This window comes from Cucurbita pepo, chromosome 12 (genome assembly GCF_057944985.1).
Source record: "Cucurbita pepo subsp. pepo isolate OVF chromosome 12, ASM5794498v1, whole genome shotgun sequence".
Taxonomy (NCBI): Eukaryota; Viridiplantae; Streptophyta; class Magnoliopsida; order Cucurbitales; family Cucurbitaceae; genus Cucurbita; species Cucurbita pepo.
The window spans coordinates 3009434-3021938 of record NC_141809.1 but is presented as its reverse complement, the minus strand read 5'-3'; the positions used below and the strand labels follow the sequence as shown (position 1 = coordinate 3021938).

General features: G+C 36.0%; 2 non-coding genes and 1 pseudogene across 3 annotated transcripts; 2 read left to right on the top strand and 1 right to left on the bottom strand.

Annotated features, from left to right (window-relative positions):
* Positions 1-920: 920 nt before the first annotated feature.
* Positions 921-3573, bottom strand: LOC111807026 (scarecrow-like protein 6 pseudogene; annotated as a pseudogene). Its single transcript, XR_015423281.1, has 2 exons — positions 3416-3573; positions 921-3334 (listed from the first exon to the last, which is right to left on the bottom strand). The product of XR_015423281.1 is annotated as a scarecrow-like protein 6 pseudogene (transcript).
* Positions 3574-12121: 8548 nt separating this feature from the next.
* On the top strand, positions 12122-12195 carry TRNAV-CAC (transfer RNA valine (anticodon CAC)). Its single transcript has one exon. It is a non-coding gene; the product is annotated as a tRNA-Val (tRNA).
* A 111-nt stretch (positions 12196-12306) lies between these two features.
* Positions 12307-12380, top strand: TRNAV-CAC (transfer RNA valine (anticodon CAC)). Its single transcript has one exon. It is a non-coding gene; the product is annotated as a tRNA-Val (tRNA).
* Positions 12381-12505: the final 125 nt, after the last annotated feature.

Below are 12505 nucleotides of genomic sequence, written 5' to 3'. Positions count from 1 at the left end.
TTCAACTTTGCCTAAATTTAAAGTCATTTATGAAAAGACAACAAATTTTTATTTATTTTTGCTTTGTATTTCAACCATTTATTTTACATTTTAAAATTTCCCCACTTCCCATTTAATCAATAATCTAACACTCACAAGGGATTTATTCTCTTCTTCCCACCATTTCCACTTTGTTTTCGAATGGATTAAAAAATCGAGCTCGTTATTGATGTCTCGTTTGGACTAAAGATTTGAATCACCTCATGACCGGACCTGTTAAGGTGAAGAGCATATCACCAACAGAAGGATCGAGCCAATTGGAAATGGAATTATCGTTACTATTGACACTAAACTTACCGTTCAATTGATGTTCGTTAAAGGATTTAGATTGTACTCGTCCCATTTAACAAATATTCTCGTGAGCCCTCGAAAGCTCGGATTTGAAAAAACAAAAAGGAATTATGAAAGGACCACTTGGAGTTCTCCAAAGAAGGAAGCAACCATTTTTCCATTGCAACATCAAACAACATTAGACTTTTCAATCTCATCATTATTTTCTTTTATGGTCATAATTCACAAACAACCCTGCCATTGCCTTCAGTGTCTGAAAAAGCTTCAAAAAGTGTAATGCAAATTAAAACAATGAAGAAAAACACTAGAATTGAGCGTAAACGACCTAGAATGAACATTTGGATCATCATTCTATGAAAATCCAAACCCACTGGTAGTAGATATTGTCCGTTTTGACCCGTTACGTAGTGTTATCAGCCTCACAATTTTAAAACACATGTTAAGAAGAGGTTCCCACACCCTGTAAAGAATGCTTCGTCCCCTCTCTAACCAAGGTGGGATATCACGCATACATTCTAGATCACCGACACATAATTTCAAGACATTAACATAGCCTGCTCAAGATCAAACAATAGAGAAGAAACTGTACAAAAAGAAAAACCCCAAAAGAGATTGAAGTTGGATTAATAACGATCAGTTTTCATAGACAATTAGCATAAGAAAATGGATAAACCCAAAGAAAAAAAAGAAAAAAAACCCACAATTATAAATTTGATAATGATATTGATCTTGATTAGACAAAGTAAAATGGCATAAAAATGAAAAATCAAGACCTCCAAGCAGAGATTGAAACGAGCTCCTTCCGGTGCCAGCATAGAACAAGCGAGGAGTGTCTCTTGTCGATATGGAACCCCTGAACTGGCGTCCTCTGTAGCAGACACTCCGCCTGCGACTCCGTGAAGTTACTGAATGTCAATGGCGAAAACCCGGATGACAAAAACATCGATTTCAATGGTGGCAGCCTCTCGTTCGAACATTGAGAACTCGTCACCACTTTTTCGATACATGGCTGCACCAAGTACCTTTCAATTTTCAGCTGGGCATCCATATTTACTGTTACAGCTTCCATGGATTCGAGCAGCGCCGAGTATGAGTGCAGACCGTGGATAACACGGTGGGGGAATGGCGCATCGACTCGGCTGCAGCCTCGGTCGACAGACACTACGATTTTCGGGTTAAGATGCTTTATGAAACGGAGGATCATTGGCAATGAAAGGGAACCAACGGGGAGATTCACTGCAATGGCTTCGTTTTCAGAGACATTAAGAGCTAGAGGCCATGAACCAGAATTGAGAGACTCGATGTTTATGATTTCGAGCTCGAACCCAATGTTGAGATCGTTAGCGAAATTCTTGAGGTTTTCTTGAGTGAAACCGAGCTCGAAATCGTCGTGTGTGGAAGTGGAAGCAAAGGCAGTGATTTTGAGAAATGGGGGTCCTCTTAAGGCAAGCTCCTGCATTAGAGAAGCCCATTGACCGCCGTAGCCGATGTCGAAGTCGATGATGTGAATCCGACCCGAGCCGTTAAAGGCCTCGAGGAGGGCTTGGTTTGAGGTGAAATTGGCAAATTGGAGAACAGGGGAGACTTCGGAGAAGGATTTGTAGGCGGCGATTTTGAAAATGATGCTGAGAGGGGAAGGATTGGAGGGGTTTGATGGGTTTTGAAGGAGCGATTGCAAGGCCTCCTTGAAGTAGAAAGCAGCCCTTTGAAAGGGCTTCCCAATAGGGGAAGAGAGCTGGTGATTGAGCCGCGCCAATATCCCTTGCGCGAGAACTGAATTGCCTGTTTCGATCAGCTCTACGGCCTTGAATAGCTGGTCGGAGATGCCCTGTTGGAGTTGTTGATTCGCTATGTCTTCATTCACCATTTTTTGTTTGGCCAAGGCCGCCATGGATGGCCTCTGCTGTTGATGAGGAAACAACTGAACTTGTTGGGGCTGTTGTTGTTGTTGTTGTCTGCGATTGATATTTTCTTGACCCGAATCAAGAAATGGTGATTTCACAGGATAATTTGGTGGAATCGGACCGGAATTGAACCGTTTTGTCGGCGGGACACCGCCGAGGAAGTGGTGGTGGTTCTGGTGGTGATCTTGGCCGGGAGAGGCAAAAGGAAGAGGCATAAACAGAGGTGGATTATGAGTGAACTGGGTTTGATTTTGATTCATCATAACTTGGGGAGAATTGAAAATCTGTGGCTTCTCGTCAACGGTTTCCGACAGCTGATTTTGATTCTGAAACACGCCGGAAAACATGGCGTTCGAGTTCGACACGGCGGCGGAAAGTCTAGCATAAGATGGGGCTTGGAGAGAAGGGTCGACAATGGACTCACCGGCGAGAGTATTGGGTTCGAACACCAACCCATGATCGACACCGGAAAAACTCCCGGAGAATTCCAAGTCCAGATGAGAATCACCACCACCAACACCGCCACCGCCACCGCCGCTCTGCAGGAGTTTATTCAATCCAAGAGATGGGTCTTCCACATCGCCCATAATTAACCCAAGAATGGAAGGTCCTTGCCCAGGGGATTCCGGCAAAACGCTCTCCCAATCATCCATTCCAAGGCCGCCTCCGCCGCCACATTTATCTAAAGGAGAAGGGTTTTCAGGGAGAGAAGACTGCGGCGCCGCCACGGTAGTGTCGGTGGAGGCAGTACCACCACCGCCGCAGCCGCCGCCGAGAGAGGAAGACAGTGTGGAAGTGGAAGTGGGAGGGCTTGGGCTTCTTCTAGTGTCGAGAACAGAGGTGGGTTCAGCAGCACCCACATAGCAAATCTGTTTGAGCAGATTAGTGTTATCAGTAGAACTCCAGTGTTGACGGTGGTTGTGACGGCGGAAGGGAGGCGGCGAAGAATCGGAAACAGAGGAAAAATTCAAAACCCCATTTGAACGAAGGTCATCAAAAGGGTAAGGAAAGGGCATGGCCTTCATCTAGCAAGAACCCACAAGCAATAATCATACGAACCAAGCAGAAAGGTTGTTGAAAATGGAGATGGAGGGTGAGATCTGAAGGGAATCTCAAGGTGAGATGCAATTAGGAGAAAACAGAGAAAACAGAGAAACAGAGAGAGTTATGAAGAAGAACACCTTTTCTTTTCTTTCCTTTTCTTTACAGCTCTGAAACTCAAATGCTTTCTTCTTCTTCTTCTTCTTCTTCTTCTTCTTCTCCTTCTGAGTTTGCTTCAGGATTTTCTCTCTCCTCCTCTCTCTCTCTCTCTCTCTCTCTCCTCTCTCTGGTTTTGGAGTACTCTGCTATGGATGCGTGCAACATATAAAAGTGGTAAAGTGCTCTCTCTCTCTTTCTCTCTCTCTATGTTTCTCTCTCTACGTTCTTTTTTTCTTTTTCTTTTTGTGGTTATTTTTTTTTATTATTATTTTTTTTTTTTAATAAATGTTTAGGTGGATGATGGCAAATGGGCTCAATTGTAAAGATTGGGTTAGGTTAATTTTTTTTCTTTTTTTTTTTTTAATTGAAAATTTGGTTCGGGGTGGAGGTTGAAACTTTTGGGGTCGAGTCAATTTGATCAATTCGAAAATAGGGTTCACGACTAAATTCTATCGTATTTTTAAAATTGTTATGAAGATTAAGAATATTTGACGTTTATTGATGCATTCTGACTTGTGAATACTATGAAATTTTAGTTATTAATGTGGGAATGTATGGTTAATAAGTATGAATTTTTTAATAATTAAAAAAACGAACCACTGGATGCATCAACACAACCCATCCATGGCTGAATGGTTCAAGCGCCCAACTCATAATTGGCGAATTCGTAGGTACTTGAAATAGAGGGTTAGGTTGTGAATTGAAACTTTTTGTTGTGACTGAGTCAATCTAACCAACTGGAAAATAGAGACATTAGTAATGTGTCGTGACTTATTAGATATAAAATAAAAATGAAAATTTGAGAGCCTATAAACTTTTTGAATTATAGAGACTAGACAAATACACGTTTTTTTTCTCTTTAAGTTTCGAATCTAATGAAAACTTTTTCAAATGTAACAACTAAATAACGAATTTTCAAATCTAGTATATAGTTGACGGTAATTTTAATATATCACTAATTAACGACCATATAATGTGAAAGTGAAAATTAAAACTTTTAACCTATACTCATATTTACGGATACATTTTAAATAATTATATTTTCATTTATCTTTTAGTATTTTATGGAAATTATTTACTAAAAAAAAAATTGTAGTCAAATTTATTCCTCAAACGATACTACCGTGAATGATTCGTTTCAACTCATTATGGTTAAATTCATAGCCAATTACAAGACAAATGTTGTTTGGTCATGTCTAGCTCAAAAATCGCTCGTTTGTCTCGTGGTGGCATGTTCATGTCTGGCATGAACACTACGCTCCATTTCATAACATGACTATCTTAGCTTCTATCATATATGATTTTAATTGAAAAAAAAATCATAATAAAGTAATTTAATTGTAAAAACATTAAAAATAGAAGGAAAAAAAAGGATAAATAATTTAAAAAGGAAATGAGGTGTATAACACGCGCGGAGATGGCGCGTGAAGAGTGGGCTGGGTCTGTAAGCTATCTGGTACGATAGTTTCATAGGGACCAAGACTGACAAGGGAAAAGGTAAAACTGGCTCATTTAGTTTTTGTTTTTTGTTTTTTTTATATATTTTATTTTGAAATTTAAAAAAGACGGGGGTATTTTGGTAAAAGTATCGAAACGACATTTGTTGGCGTCGTTTTCGAAACCAAATCTGGAGGTGGAGGAGTGATGATGAGAAGCTTTACGGGGTGATTGAAGATATCGAGACTGATTGTTTTTTCAACGGATGGGATGTCTTGCGTTTTTCAATGTGCGGTTATGATCTTTTATTATTATAACTTTTTCATATTATTTTATTTTATTATATAGCTTACCATTAAAAAAAAAAAAAAATACATTAAATTATTTTTTTAAAAAAAAAACCTTTAATTATAAAATTTAGAGATATACGGATAAGGTTGAAGAAATTTATCGGATCAACACTAAAGATTGGTTCGGTTATTCGGTTAGTGACTTGGGTAACCTAATTTTGAGTTGGGTTGGATTGTCGAGTTATTTTTTAATCAAATAAAAAAAATCATACTTATCTCTTAAAGACAAGACTGTCACTGCATGCATGATATGTTTAATATGGGTGAAAATTTTGTAAAATTCTTTTTAAATAATTCTCTTATCTAACCTAAGGGCTTCAATTTAAACCGAAATGTAACTACCTTAACTTTGGTTTCATGGTATTCACAACAACACTGTCATCCGCACAAGGGTGTCCTTACCTTCACTTGAAAAAGAAATAGCAGTTGGCTGATTATTTAAAAATACTAAATACCCACACGGTTAGGGTTAGAAATGCATACACAATTAATTATGGTGTGACCTATCTTTTCGTAAGAACATTTTATAGTCCTGAACTCTATTTGGATTGTTGGTTTATGTTTAAGGGAACATTGATGGATTAATCGGTGAATGTGAAGTTTATGTTTGTCCTTTTTGGAAATAAATCATAATGTGTGGTGTTGTTAATTGGAATTTTATGTGGGACATATGTCGACAAAATAGTTCATTATTTAGCTAAATATCATGTCAAATCCTTCCAAATATAATTGTTAAAATTTATGTTCTAAAGTCTCGTAAAAATTCTTTTTTTTTTTTTTTTATCTTAACATTATTGATACAACTTGTAATTATTACAAATGATTTGATCTAAAATGTCCTTGTAGAGACATGTGAGTGGGTTATCAATATAATAATTTACATAAGATTGAACTATAAAATATTTAATCTCTTCTTATAAATTCGTTAATTTTAAAAAAAATATTATATTTTACAAGATGATCATATGTTACTCGTTAACTGAACCACAAAATTTTTTATTTAGAGCATGTTGTCTGTAATTACATGTCTAATGTCATAATTATCTCTACGTGTTACCTGTAATCACATGTCCATTTCAACCCTATTTTCTAAAACTGTTTTTCAAGAGCAGATATGTGTCGCTCATGCCAACGGCAACCCAAGTTTAGTTGGCTGATATAGTCAAGAGTGAGAGTATGTATTGCACAATCGCGTTCTGAGGCCCGTAGAATGTAATTATGGCATACTACATGACATATTCTCAAAATGGTCGAGACTTACTATACCTCCAAACATTCAAACTCAACAACACGAACATTCCATCTCGACAACAGAAGTGTTGAACTATATCCATTGCTACATGGAATGGAAAGCCAAATCTAGATGTTAACGATTTGAAAAGATTTAAACTTCGGTACCTCAAGTATCACGATTTTTACTGAAGTTTTCATTGGGGAAACTTCCTATGTTATTAAAGTATGGATAAATTTGATATTTTACAATTTTTACCGTAATTAAAAATGGAATGAATCCCAAAGTTCGATATTTGATATTTTAAAATTACATCTAATTAGTCCTTAAATATATCTTAAAATTTTTAATAAGTCTCTAAACTATATTTAATTCAAAACCGAATTAAACCTTTTAATTTTGTATCTAAGAATCTATGCTATTAAATAAATAAGTTTAACGCTCGTGATTGGATAGATATTGAAGCAAACAATGTTAATTTTAAAATAAATAAATATTATATATATATATTTTGCTTATGACATAATTATATATATAATTATATATATATATATATATATATATATATATATATATATATATATATATATATATATATTTGATTATTTTTATTTAATTGGGTTTAGAAAATCCTTTAGAATTTTGGGTTATTGGATAGATGACTCGAACAACACAGATAGAATTCTAAACCTAATACAACCCAACTCTCTATATTTGGGTTGAGTTGAGCAGTCTGAGTTAGTTTTTTTTTTTAATTATTTAAAAAATTCTACTGATTCATAATACATGTTAAATTAATAATTAAAAATTCGTAAAGTTTAAATATTTACAAATCACAAGACATTACTAACATCAACTACGATCACAATAGTTAAATATTTTTAAAAAGATCGACTCAATTATCGAGATGGTCGAGCCATGTCAACTAGAAGCGAAACAAATAACATTTTGGTTTTCCAAAAAAAAAAAAAAAAAATGAAATTATATAAACAAATATGTTAAGTAAAATAATATATAGGGAAGGAAAAGTTAGGGAAAAAAGTAAGTGAATAATTAGAAAATAAAAAAAATTAGGTGAGCCGTAAAGCTAGGTGGGGAAGGTAGGATGGGTTCGGTGAATGTACATGGTTTAATTATTTATTAATATTTAAGAAATAAATTAAAAAAAAAAAAAAAAAAAAAAAAAAAAACCCGACAATATTATGGAGGGAAAAAAAGAATATAAAAATAGGAGTGCATGTGCCCGACATTCAAGTTGGGGAAGATAATGGGACGGCCCTCATGCATGAAACTGAAGACAAAAAGTGGGCCCACTAACAACAAAAGTACCCCCAACCATTTTTGAACCCTCCAAAACACTCTAACTAAATCCCCACCTTCAATGCTTTCTAATCAAAACAAACCTTTTTTATTTTTAATTTTTATATTTTATCTCTTTGGGCTTTGTGTTAGACACTAGGCGACGTGCAAGCGAGGAGGCGAGCCTTGATGTAAGGACCTAGATTCACCGCTAGCAAATATTGTCCTCTTTGGGCTTTAAAACGCATCTGCTACAGGAAGGTTTCCACACCCTTATACATGGTGGTTTGTTCTCCTCCCTAACCAATGTGGGACATCACAATCCACCTCTCTTTGGAGCCCAGCGTCCTTGCTAGCACTCTTTTATTTCTCCAATCGATGTGGGACTGCTCCCAAATCCACCCCTTTGGGGCCCAACGTCCTTATTGGCACACTACCTCATGTCTACCCCCCTTCAAGGAATAGCGAGAAGGCTGGCATATTTTTCGGTGTTTGGCTCTGATACCATTTGTAACGACCCAGATTCACCACTAGCAGATATTGTCCTCTTTGGGCTTTCCCTTTCGGGCTTTCCCCTCAAGGCTTCTTATACTTAGGTTAGAATAGGATGTTTTTGACTTAAACGCTTATTTATTTTATTTAGTCTTTTGTTATGTCGTTTTAAAGATGTTTTCGAAACATGTAAGTCAATAGCTGTGTTTTAAGATAAATGTTATGTTTTATAGAATTTAAATGAAGTATTCCGCATTCAATGTTTATGGTACGTATACAGTAGCGACCTTAAATTAAGTAGAAAATTTCGGGTCGTTACACTCGAAGAGGGGTAGACACCGGACGATGTGCTAGCGAGAAGGCTAAGCCCCAAAAGGGGGTAGACACTAGACAGTGTGCCAGTAAGGACGTTGGACCCTAAAGGAGGGTGGAATGGGGGGTCCCACATCGATTGGAGAAGGGAACGAGTGCCAGCGAAGACGTTGGGCCCTAAAAGAAGTGGATTGTGAGATCCCACATCAGCTGAAGAGGAGAATGAAACACTTTTTATAAGGGTGTTGAAACTTCTCTCTAGCAGATACGTTTTAAAAACCTTGAGGGAAAAGCTCGAAATGAGAAGTCCAAAGAGAGCAAATATCTGCTAGCGGTCGACTTGAGCCGTTCACATCCCATCTGTAAGATTTCTCTCATAGCTTCAAATCAAGTACACTTACAACACATAAATTTATCGAGGCAAGTATTGAACAAGGAGATAGTAGATAGAAAATAATAATAATTATTGTGTTAATTAATATTTATTTATGAGGGTTTGAGTGTTAATAGACATTGATGATCATATATAATTATGTTTAGAATTTTTTATTCAATCAAACCCCATGTCATCAATTTTACTTTTCTTAAATTAATTATACCGCCATGCGACATGCTACAATGTTTTAAATAATGATAATAATGATAATAATTATTATTATTAGTATTATAATATTCTTTTTAATTTGTTTTTTTTAGAAGGCATGTATTATTTGGTGACGGATTTTATTTATTTATTTTTGAAAGTGGAAGGTTTTTATTCGAACAATGTTGTATCATAATCATATAATGATTATATGAATCATGTCATGATAATTATCGTCTTATTATAAGAATGTATTTAAATTTTTTTTAGTTAACGTTTTATTTTGATTTTTGTATTTTAAATTTATTTTGATCTCTGTACTTTCAAATATATAAGGAATTAATTCGTGTGAAATTGAGCGTTTGCGAAGAGTTGTTGGTTTCTTTGCTAGCGCGAGTTCGGGAACCTCAAATTCCCAACATCAACTCATTTTGTTAACATGTCTGCTTTATTTTTTGCACTTTCTATCTTCTTTATACACCTATCAAATTCTTTCACTAACCTACGAGTGAAATGATATATTCTTTTGATGTTATTTGTCTTCGAATAATAGACTGAGTTCTTCATCAATTATATGACATTATATGACTATTTGTATAAAGTATATATCTATCTCTTTTCCAGCTCCAGCTATTCCCATGTACTCAACCTTAGGAGATGAAAGAACAACACAATTATGAAGCCTAGACATCCAACTCTTATCATCATCCATAGCTTGCTCCCACTTGTTGTATTCTTCAACTGTAGGGCCTCGTCAAAAGACTCTAGTTCCCCTTAACGGTTAACAAAAAATAGTGTAATAAAGGTGAATATTTATCTCATGTTCGGATGGTTTTGAATGATCTCCTCACAACACTGGATCGGGTGTCACTTGCTCCACCTCTAATTTCTCACCAACAATTTCAAGAGTTTTCGCTGGGTAAACTTTTCTCCAACTCAATCTCAACTTCCGCTTGTTTTGTAGTTTCCAAAAATGGAGTCAAAATATAACAACCCAAACACAAAAGCAACCAAGAGTACTCTTATCGCAACTTGAACTCACAGGGTACTAATGGTTCTTAAGTGATCAAGTAGGCTTTTGTGTTCACATGATTAACCCATAATGTCTTTGGCAATCAAGAATCCTCCTTTTGTCTTTAGCTACTGAGAACGGTCCTTATTAATCTAACTCCCTTAACTACACAGAATGCTTTGAATTTTGACTTTTCGTACTCTCATCCATTGTCAGACCTCAAACATTTGATCTTCAAACTAGTCTGATTTTCAACTTCAATTTTTCGTCTCTTGAAGTTAGCAAACATTATAATAAATTAATTTCATTTATATGATTGGCAACAAATCCAACTTTAGAAATTTGTAAATTCAAAAACCTACTCATCAAATACACTTTACTTATAGCTGGCGATTTTTCGTACATATTCGACAACGTCTTCAACATATATGAAGTTGTTTTCTTCTTGATAATGTAGAACACCACATTCTTGACAACATCAACTAGATCAATCCTAGAGACTACCGATCCTTGAGCTTTCACTACTTTGTGGGTCATGGTAATTAGCTTCACCTTGGACAAGAGTTTATGAGGATCTTTCTCGTACAGATAATCATCAATCTGCATCTTCTAGAAATCGAATCGAATCCATCAAACTTTTCGATTCCAATCTTTGAGCTTTCCATTTTCATAGATTATGGTGAGTATCTCCTAGCTTTGATGCCAATTGTTAGGACCGCACAACAATTCACACACTTGATTTAGATGAACGCAAAAAACTGGAGAAGGAGAAATATTGGCTAGAGGGTTATACTGATGACTTCAAGAATGCAGAATGATAAAAGTAATATTATTTCAAGGTAATTTGAAAAATAATGAATGATATTTTTAACAATTTAATACTACTAAAATATTATAATAAATTAAGTAGGGTTGTCGAAGAGGTTAGGGGAGAAGACTTAAGATCTTTTGCACCTAAGTACGCGTGGATTCAAACCCAATATGATAATAAGAAAACAAAGTGTTATCAAACCAAACAAAGGATCATATATTTTAAGCATTATTTTGGTTTCTTTCGAGTTTTAAAATTTATATTTTTTCATTACAACATTCTCACTTTAAGAAGTCTCCCAAAATGTGAGTGTTCTTATAAATTATAATTATATTGGATTCTCACTTTGTCTGGGTGGTATAGTTGGTTATCACGCTAGTCTCACACACCGGGCTCAGACATTTTAAAATTTATATGTTTTCCTTACAACATTCTCACTTTAACAAGTCTCCCCAAATATGAATGTTCTTTTGAGTTCAAAGTGTTATTTTGGATTCTCACCTTCTCTGTGTGGTGTACTTGGTTATCACGCTAGTCTCACATACTAAAGGTCCACGGTTCAAACATGGGCTTAGGATCTTAGATTTTCACCTTGTCTGGGTGGTGTAGTTAGTTATCACGCTAATCTCACACACTAGAGGTCCTCGGTTCAAATCTGGGCTCAGTCATTTTAAAGTTTATATTTTTTCCTTACAACATTCTCATCTTGTCTGGGTAGTGTAGTTGGTTATCACGCTAGTCTCACACACTAGAGGTCCCCGGTTCGAACCCGAGCAGAGTGTCCTTTCGAGTTAATATGAGTGTAATTTTGGAATCTCACCTTGTTTGGGTGGTGTAGTTGGTTATCACGCTAGTCTCACACACTAGAGGTCCCCGATTCGAACCCACATTTTAAAAACGCTAGTCTCACACACTAGAGGTCCCTGGTTCGAATCCGGGCTTAGACATTTTAAAATTTATATTTTTTCCTTACAACATTCTTACGTTATATTTTGTTTTAGTGGTGTAGTTGGTTATCACACTAGTGTCACACACTAGAGGTCCCGGGCTCAGACATTTTAAAATTTATATTTTTTCACTTACAACATTCTCACTTTAAGAAGTCTCTCGAAATATGAGTGTCCTTTCGAGTTCAAAGCGTTATTTTGGATTCTCACCTTGTCTGGGTGGTGTAGTTGGTTATCACGTTAGTCTCACACACTAGAGGTCCCCGGTTCGAACTCGGGCTCAGACATTTTAAAAATTTATATTTTTTCCTTACAGCATTCTCACCTTGTCTGGGTGGTGTTCTCTCGAAATATGAGTGTCCTTTCGAGTTCAAAGCGTTATTTTGGATTCTCACATTGTCTGGGTGGTGTAGTTGGTTATCACGCTAGTCTCACACACTAGAGGTCCCCGGTTCGAACCCGGGCTCAGACATTTTAAAATTTATATTAAATTTCCTTACGGTTCGAACCCGGGCTCAGACATTTTAAAATTTATATTAAATTTCCTTACAGCATTCTCACCTTGTTTGGTTGGTGTTCTCTCGAAATATGAGTGTC